Here is a 7,592-nt window from a genome sequence, read left to right as displayed (position 1 = left end):
AGATGAAGATGAAGATGAAGATGAAGATGAAGATGAAGATGAAGATGGAGATGAAGATGAAGATGAAGATGAAGATGAAGATGAAGATGAAGATAAAGATGAAGACGCTGATAAGCATAAACAAAAACATAAACATAAATAGAGACAAAGATAGAGAGGAAGAAAGTGATAGGGATAAAAAAGGAGATACAACTGAGGAATGTGCAATGTTATGTTATGGTGTGTTATGCTACATACGTTATGTTATTTAGTCTTATATTATGGTATGTTATGTTATGCTATGAAATATTATGATATGCTAAGTACTAAGTTAAACTCCCCTCCATTTAAATCTTTCCAACTAATGTTATTTTACCTCAACTCAACTCACTTACACTATACTTAATTTTAGCGGTTGTATTTCAACTGCTGGGCGAACACTAATACTATAAAAACTGCGAGTGTCAAAATTCAAAAAAAGGTGTCACTCCACTTTGACTCTTCATAACTTCTTTTCCACTGCAAGCATATACATACTTCTAACGCATTCGATTCTCCTCTCCAAATACTACCAGGTCATTATAAACTCAAACATGAGCGATCAACGCGCAACGTAAAAATAAAAAAATAATAAGATACATATATATAATAAATAATAATAAATTTCCCAATTTTATTTCTGAATTATATGCATGTTTGACTAAAAAGTATGTACGGTGGTACTCCTTTTGCATTTACATAATCTACAGAGCATATGTATGTAACCTGATTTTTGTTAATAAACTAGCGAAAATTATGTGTCCGAATAAAATCTGGCGAGTCATGCGAAAGTTCGAACTAATTGAGAATTGCCCATACACTTTTTCTTGAAGTATTTGAAGACAATAAAAAAACATGTGTTTCGCGACTTTGACTTTGCAAAGATTTCCAGCTCAAATACTATGGCAATGTCGCATTTTTGTCGCAAGAAGGTCTCCATAAAAAAGTAATCAGCTGTGTCGCAAGGTGGCAAATTTTGCGACATTTGGAACAACTTTGCGAAGTTTCATGCATCCTACTACTTTCTTCTGAACCAGTAGGTATATAGAAATGGGAGATATATCTGTGGTCATAAGCAGGGCTGGCCGCAGGATTCATTCGTAACAACCAAGAACATCTTTGTTTTATTTAGAGTATTTAGCATATTGTGTTTAATTGTGAATATAGTTTAGCAAAACTCAAAGAAAAGTCACATGCAATTCACCGAGGTATAGATAAAACTTATTCTAATACCGAGTCAACATTAGGTTTGTTCCACACGAACCCGCGAATTCCCGCGGGTGCCCAAAACAGCCCAGAACGCGTCCCTCACGCTAGAAAAGTTGGTAATAAAGAGCGAATACCTTCCACTTTTGGATCGTAAATGTCTTCTTCTTCGTGCCTGAAACAGCCCGGACTTTTTTTCCGGACATAATGTGCAAGAAGTCAAATTGAAATTTTGTAAAATACAAAAAATGGAAAATAGCACTACGTTTCAGAAATGTAGGTATTTGAAAATTTTATTAGCCATATAAGATAAATACGCATAAAATCCTAGTTTATATCTAATTTGTTGATTCCGGGCACGAAATGTGTTTGTTTGCGTTCCTCACGCTCTGGGAACTTTCGGCACGTATTTTTGACACTTATGAGAGAGTAACTTATTTTTACACTCAAATTACCGGAGAAGCCCGGAAAGCGTGTGGAACAAAGCTATTAACATCCAGATTGCGATGAATATTGAGAAAAGCTACCCAATTGTGTGCTTGTAATCTGTAGAAAAACCGGAAATCTGAATTTTTGCTAATTTTTAATGGATAACACAGCCCAACAAAGATAGAAAAATATTTTGGCACGGCAAACGTTAAAGCATTTTTGATAGACTTTTTTTATTCTGATTACGAATCCGTAAGCATAAAGTTTCCATCAGCTCCAGATTTTAAAAAAAACGAGGTCAAACTGTCAAAAAATCGCGTTTTGCAATATTTTAGAAGCTCCTGCAAGGAAACCAAACGAGGGCTTATATGGAATACCTTCTATCTGAAATTTTCACAAAAACTACTTTGTGACGTTAAAACCTATCTGAGACCTATCCGACGTTTCCACGATTCATAATTCGCTCTCTAAGTAATTCGCCAAGTAATTCCTGAATTACCCTGTTTCCACGGCACATTCGTAATTCGTTTGGCAGCTTTACTTATTGTTCTTCGCTATTTATTATTATTTTTATTTACTGCAAATATCGAAGATGAAGAAACAATTTTAGTTATCATCAAACATCTTAATATAAATACAATATTTTATTAATTACGGCAATAATTCGTCTTTGTTTTTTATTATTTTGTTTTGGCTGTAAAATTTCGATATATTTCCGATAAATATTAGAGAAGACACCGATTCGTTCGTCATGAGGTTATTCGCTCTCAAAATTTTGTATGGCGGATTCGAACCCTTCGGCTGAACCCTCCACGAGGGTGCCGACCGGTAATGGGCACTACAGTTTAGGTTCTGTACGATGTCAGAATGGCGTCCAGCTAAGATCAGATATCAGTGCTATGTGCCTAAGCTCCTCAATAGCTTAGTTATATGGAAATGGTTTTTGATCATGGCCTATGGAGGTAACAGAGGAGCAAACCTCTTATTAGTGGAGGCCAGGGAAAACCGGTCTCCAACCGTTTCTCGGCTGGAGCTGCGACGTCAGCTCCGCCTAGGGAATTTAGACCCCAAAACATACACACCTCAACCCAAGGGCGGAGTGCAGCACCTCCTTCAAGGTTAAACCGGCAGGATGCTGCTGATATACCCAGCAGCTCAAAGAAGGTTGCAACACAGGTCAGGGGCCGGCTAAACATGTCCGCCCCTCAAAGCAGGCCCACTACGAGAAAAAGGCGGCCATTAGGGTCGTTAATAGGATAGGGGACTTGCCGACAGAACAGCTGATGGAGGAACAACTTAAGCCGTTCTACTGGGCGAGGGGAGTGGTAGCCAGCTCGGGCAAACCGGCAGGCACTGCTCCAAAGAGGCAACGATCTGCTGAACTGGCAGGGGGAAAACCCTGGACCTCCTCCTCTCTGCCATGATTCCGGTTGGTATCAAGGTAGGGCAAAGCTCATCGCTTGCGAGGGCCATAGGTCAGCCCAGCTCTACAGATTGGCTGTTAGCAAGGTAGGTGAGCTTTGGCCAGGAGCCAAACTCGAGGCAGTCAGCAAGGAAGAGATTCCTAGCAGACCTAGGGCTCGGGTTTGGATTCCGGCTAAACCGGCCGAGCCTGAAAAATAGAGCGGATCTTTAGATCCTGCAATAAGGACCTGCCAACACACAATTGGAAGGTGGGGAAGATCGAAGAGCCGATAGAGAATAGAACGCAGGTGTTGCTGATCATCAACGCCGAATCGCTCGCGCCATTGGTGCAGAAGAATTAGATAGTCAGATTCGGGTTTGTTGACGCAACCGTTCGAATCTACCACAGCCACGAGCCGGGCTTGGACCTAAATGAGGAAAGCGACAAGTCCGGCATGCGCAGTGGTGGTGAAGAAGGGTTGCCCAGCGGCCAATGATGGCGATTTGGTAGCGGCAAGCATAGAGCTGGATAAAACCAGCTTCTGGGTAGCCTCTACCTACATGGCCCACGATAAGGACGCACCACCAGAGGAGGTTCGGACATTGGGCAACGAAGCAGCCTATAAGAAAAAACAACTGGTTGTCTCCTGCGATGCTAATGCTCACAATTCGATGTGGGGGAGCACGGACACGAACGCTAGAGATGAGTCGATACTAGACTTCATTCTAGGAAATAAACTTAGTGTCTTGAATTTAGGCTCAGAGCCGACCTTTATAACAAAGAGTAGAGAGGAAGTTTTGGATATAACCCTGACTTCGGACACGTTTGCCCATAAAATCAAGAGATGGAGAGTACTTAGTGAAAAGTCTTACTATGACCATTGTAATATTCAATTCGAAGTAGATCTCAAGACCCCCCCAAGTTAGCGAGTTCTTAAATGTGCGAAGTACCGACTGGGGGGTGTACAACAAAAAACTGAGGACTTTATTGCCAAAGATACCTCCCCGGGACCCCGCCACGCAGGTGGGATTGGACGCGTTGGTTAATCAGGTCACTAAATCCATGAATAGTCAGCCGGATGCCCGGTTGTTAGATACAGGGGGAAGAACAAACAACCTTGGTGTTCAAAACAACTATCCTCGTTACGTGAATCCAATAGGACAACGTTCAATAAGGCCAAAGCCACGAGATCAGCAGAGGACTGAGAATCCTATAAAGCTGATTTGAAAATATTCAAAAAAGCAGTTAGAACTGCGAAACGTAAATCATGGCAGAGTTATTGCAAGGGGATTGAGGAAACCACGGAAGCGTCCAGACTAAGAAGAATTCTTGCAAAGTCGCCATGCAACCTTGGGTATCTCAAGGGTCAAGGGAACTCATGGACTACGATGAGCGAGTAATTTTTATGTCTCCTCCTGGACACACACTTCCCCGGTAGCAAGCCGATGGAACTTAACGACCCCACAAATGACGGGGGTCTATCTGATCTCGGAAATCGACGGATCACTAAGGAGAAATTCGAATGGGCTATTAAGACTTTCGGTCCTTACAAGTCACCGGGACTTGACACCCGGTAGATCTGCAGCAATCACGGGGTATTATCTCCCCATTCATTGCGTCTATTATAAGAAGCTGTCTTAACGTGGGCTATATTCCGATAGGCTGGAGAGAGACAAAAGTCTCCTTCATACCCAAGGCAGGTAAGTCCTCTCACATTAACCCCCAAGGACTGCAGACCCATCAGTCTTACGTCTTTTTTGCTCAAAATTTTAGGGAGGATAGTCGATGATTATGTACGGGGCGTGATACCAACAAGTAGGCTCGCTCCAGCGCAGCATGCCTATACGAAAGGAAAATCTACGGAAACCGCTCGTCGGGTTGGTGGAAAAAAGTTTATCAGCTAAAGAGTATACTCTGGGCGCCTTCAACAGCATTAAGGCAAGCGCCATAACGGGTGACTTAGAAGAGCTTGGAGTTGACCACAAAGTAGCGGCGCTGATTGAGTCTATACTTGTCAGCAGCAGAAGATAACCGCTAAGCTTGGCAACACCACAATAAGCATAGAGGTCTGTAGAGGCACCCCTCAGGGAGAGGTTCTCTCCCCTTCTTCTCTGGAATTTGGCAGTAAACTCTCTGCTGAGGTCACTAATGAGAGGGGATTGCCACGTCACTGCATACACTGACGACCTGGCAATTGCCATTAAAGGCAAATACTCAAATACTGAATACTCGTCTGGTGGCCAGCAACTCAAAAGCCAAATTACTTAAAACTATTGAGTAAAGTCCAAAGAACAGCGTTTTTATGCATTTCAGGTGCCTTAAGGACCACCCCAAACAAAGCGCTAGAGGTGGTAGCCAATCTGCTCGCGCTTCTGCTCTCATACTAAAAAGCATGGTGCTATGGAAAAATCGGCGGTTCGGTCACGCCTCTATACTTCACACTCTGGGTAGTCACGAACAAGAAGTGGACTACTCCGCTCCTAAACCAACCTTCGATAGGCTCTTCAAGACGAGCATCCCGTCAAGAATAGAATGGCAAACACCAAGACCATGGAGAAGGTGGGAACTGAATTTTTATACGGATGGATCCAAGCTATACAATAGGGTTGGCTACGGAGTTTTCTCCAAGGTACTAGGACTAGAATTATTCGTCCGAATTCCGGATCACTGCCGTGTTTATCAGGCAGAAGTTTTAGCTATAAAGGAGGAGGCAGTGTACTTTAGTACGCATGTCGTGACGAGGACTACGGTTAATATTTTCTCGGACAGCCAGGCAGCCATTAAATCAATGAACATGGTAATGCTGAGATCAAAGGTTGCGCTGGAATATCTCGCAGTTCTAAACGATATCAGCGCCGTGTTCAAGGGCAGCCTCATTTGGGTTCCGGGACATAGAGATATTGAAGGAAGGAGCTAGCCAGAAAAGGTACCAATCTCCCCCTATGTGAAAACAGAGGCACAATTGGGATACCCATGACAACCTGCAAATTAGAACTTCGAAATAGCATGATTCAAGAGGCAAACAGGTCATGGCTAGAGGAGGGCACTTGCAGAACATCTAGGCTAGTTTGGCCACAAATAGATAAGAAAAGGCGAAAGAGTTGCTCAGCCTCTCAAGAGAGGATATTGCAAGGGTCATGGCTTGTGTTACCGGTCATTGGCTATTTGGCAGGCATTCTTCGAGACTAGGAATATTCTCCCACGAATATTGTAGAAGTTGCAGGGATAAGGAAGAGGAAGAAAACGTAGAGCACTTCTTCTGTAGCTGCCCAGCTGTGGCCAGAAGGAGAGCAGGCTTTTTAGGTAGGCCCTTCTTTAGTTCTGTTACGGAATTATATAAAGCCAATCCTACGCTTTATAAGAGCTTCGAAATGGTTCTCTGAAGATTAGGCACAGAGGTTCCCGTGTTCTGCAGTGGTACCACAATTGACCTTCAAAAGGTCTAAGTGAGATGGTTGTTGTTGTTGTTGTTATTGTAGCTGTTACCAAGCCCCGATCGGGTCGGTTCATCCGTCAACGTTGTCGTCCGTTTCAGCTAAGGTGAGACCCAGGAAGTGTGCGACTTCAACAAGGTCTGTCCATAAGCACAGGGGCGTCAGCTTGGTGGTGTTCGCAGGGCATGTGAAGAGGTGCCGAGAGTCATGTGGCAATTGTCCACATGCCGGGCGTTGGTTGGGCACATCCTCATTAATTCTGCTCAGGTATGAGTTAAGCCTGGTGCAATAGCCAGAGCAAAGTTGGGATATTGTGGTGCGGGCCTCCCGAGGCAGACAAGGTTCTGTCCCGTCCACGTCCGGTGGTTGTGTTCCCAGAACGGCATTCACAGGGCAGAGTCTACATAACTCGAGACTGATTCCCTGTGAATGCAAGCAGCTGTTTGCTGGGATGACCACCTTTGTGGCTTCCCACAAGGAACTGCTTGCAGAGCATTGTATTATGCTCCTTGACTGGGAGCATCTAGGCCTCGTAGTGTAGGTGGTGTTGGGGCGTCATCAGGCGGGATCCGGTCGCTGTTCGTAGTGCCGTATTTTGGCAGGTCTGTAGCTTCATCCACTGCGTCCTGCTAGTCCCAGGCGACCACTCGGGCGATGCATAGTTTAGAACCGCCCGGTCAATTGCCTTGTATGTTGCCAACAACGTTTCTTTATCTTTGCCCCAAGTGCTGCCGGCCAGCGACATGAGGACATTGTTTCGGATCTGTACTTTACTGGCAATTGCAACTGTATGCGCCGGGAAGGAGAGCAGACTGTCGAAGGTAACTCCGAGGAATTTCGGGTTATTCACCATCGGTATTGTTACGACATCAACGTGAATACATAGTTGCAGTCTAACCTCCTTCGTCCAGGTGGTGAATAGGGTTGCCGAGGATTTCGCAGGGGATAGGGCAAGGCTCCTTGCAGTGAAGAAGTGAGAAAATTCGGCGATAACCGCTTACTTTCGAGCACAAGTCATCAATTCCATTCCCAGACGCCATGCTCGAACAATCGTCAGCATAAGAGACAATATTGACACCCTCTGGTGGTTGAGGAAGCTT

Source organism: Rhagoletis pomonella, unplaced genomic scaffold, assembly GCF_013731165.1.
Source record: "Rhagoletis pomonella isolate Grant_MI unplaced genomic scaffold, Rhpom_1.0 Rhpom_scaffold_00005, whole genome shotgun sequence".
NCBI classification, from domain to species: domain Eukaryota; kingdom Metazoa; phylum Arthropoda; class Insecta; order Diptera; family Tephritidae; genus Rhagoletis; species Rhagoletis pomonella.
Note: the sequence above shows the minus strand (reverse complement) of the source record.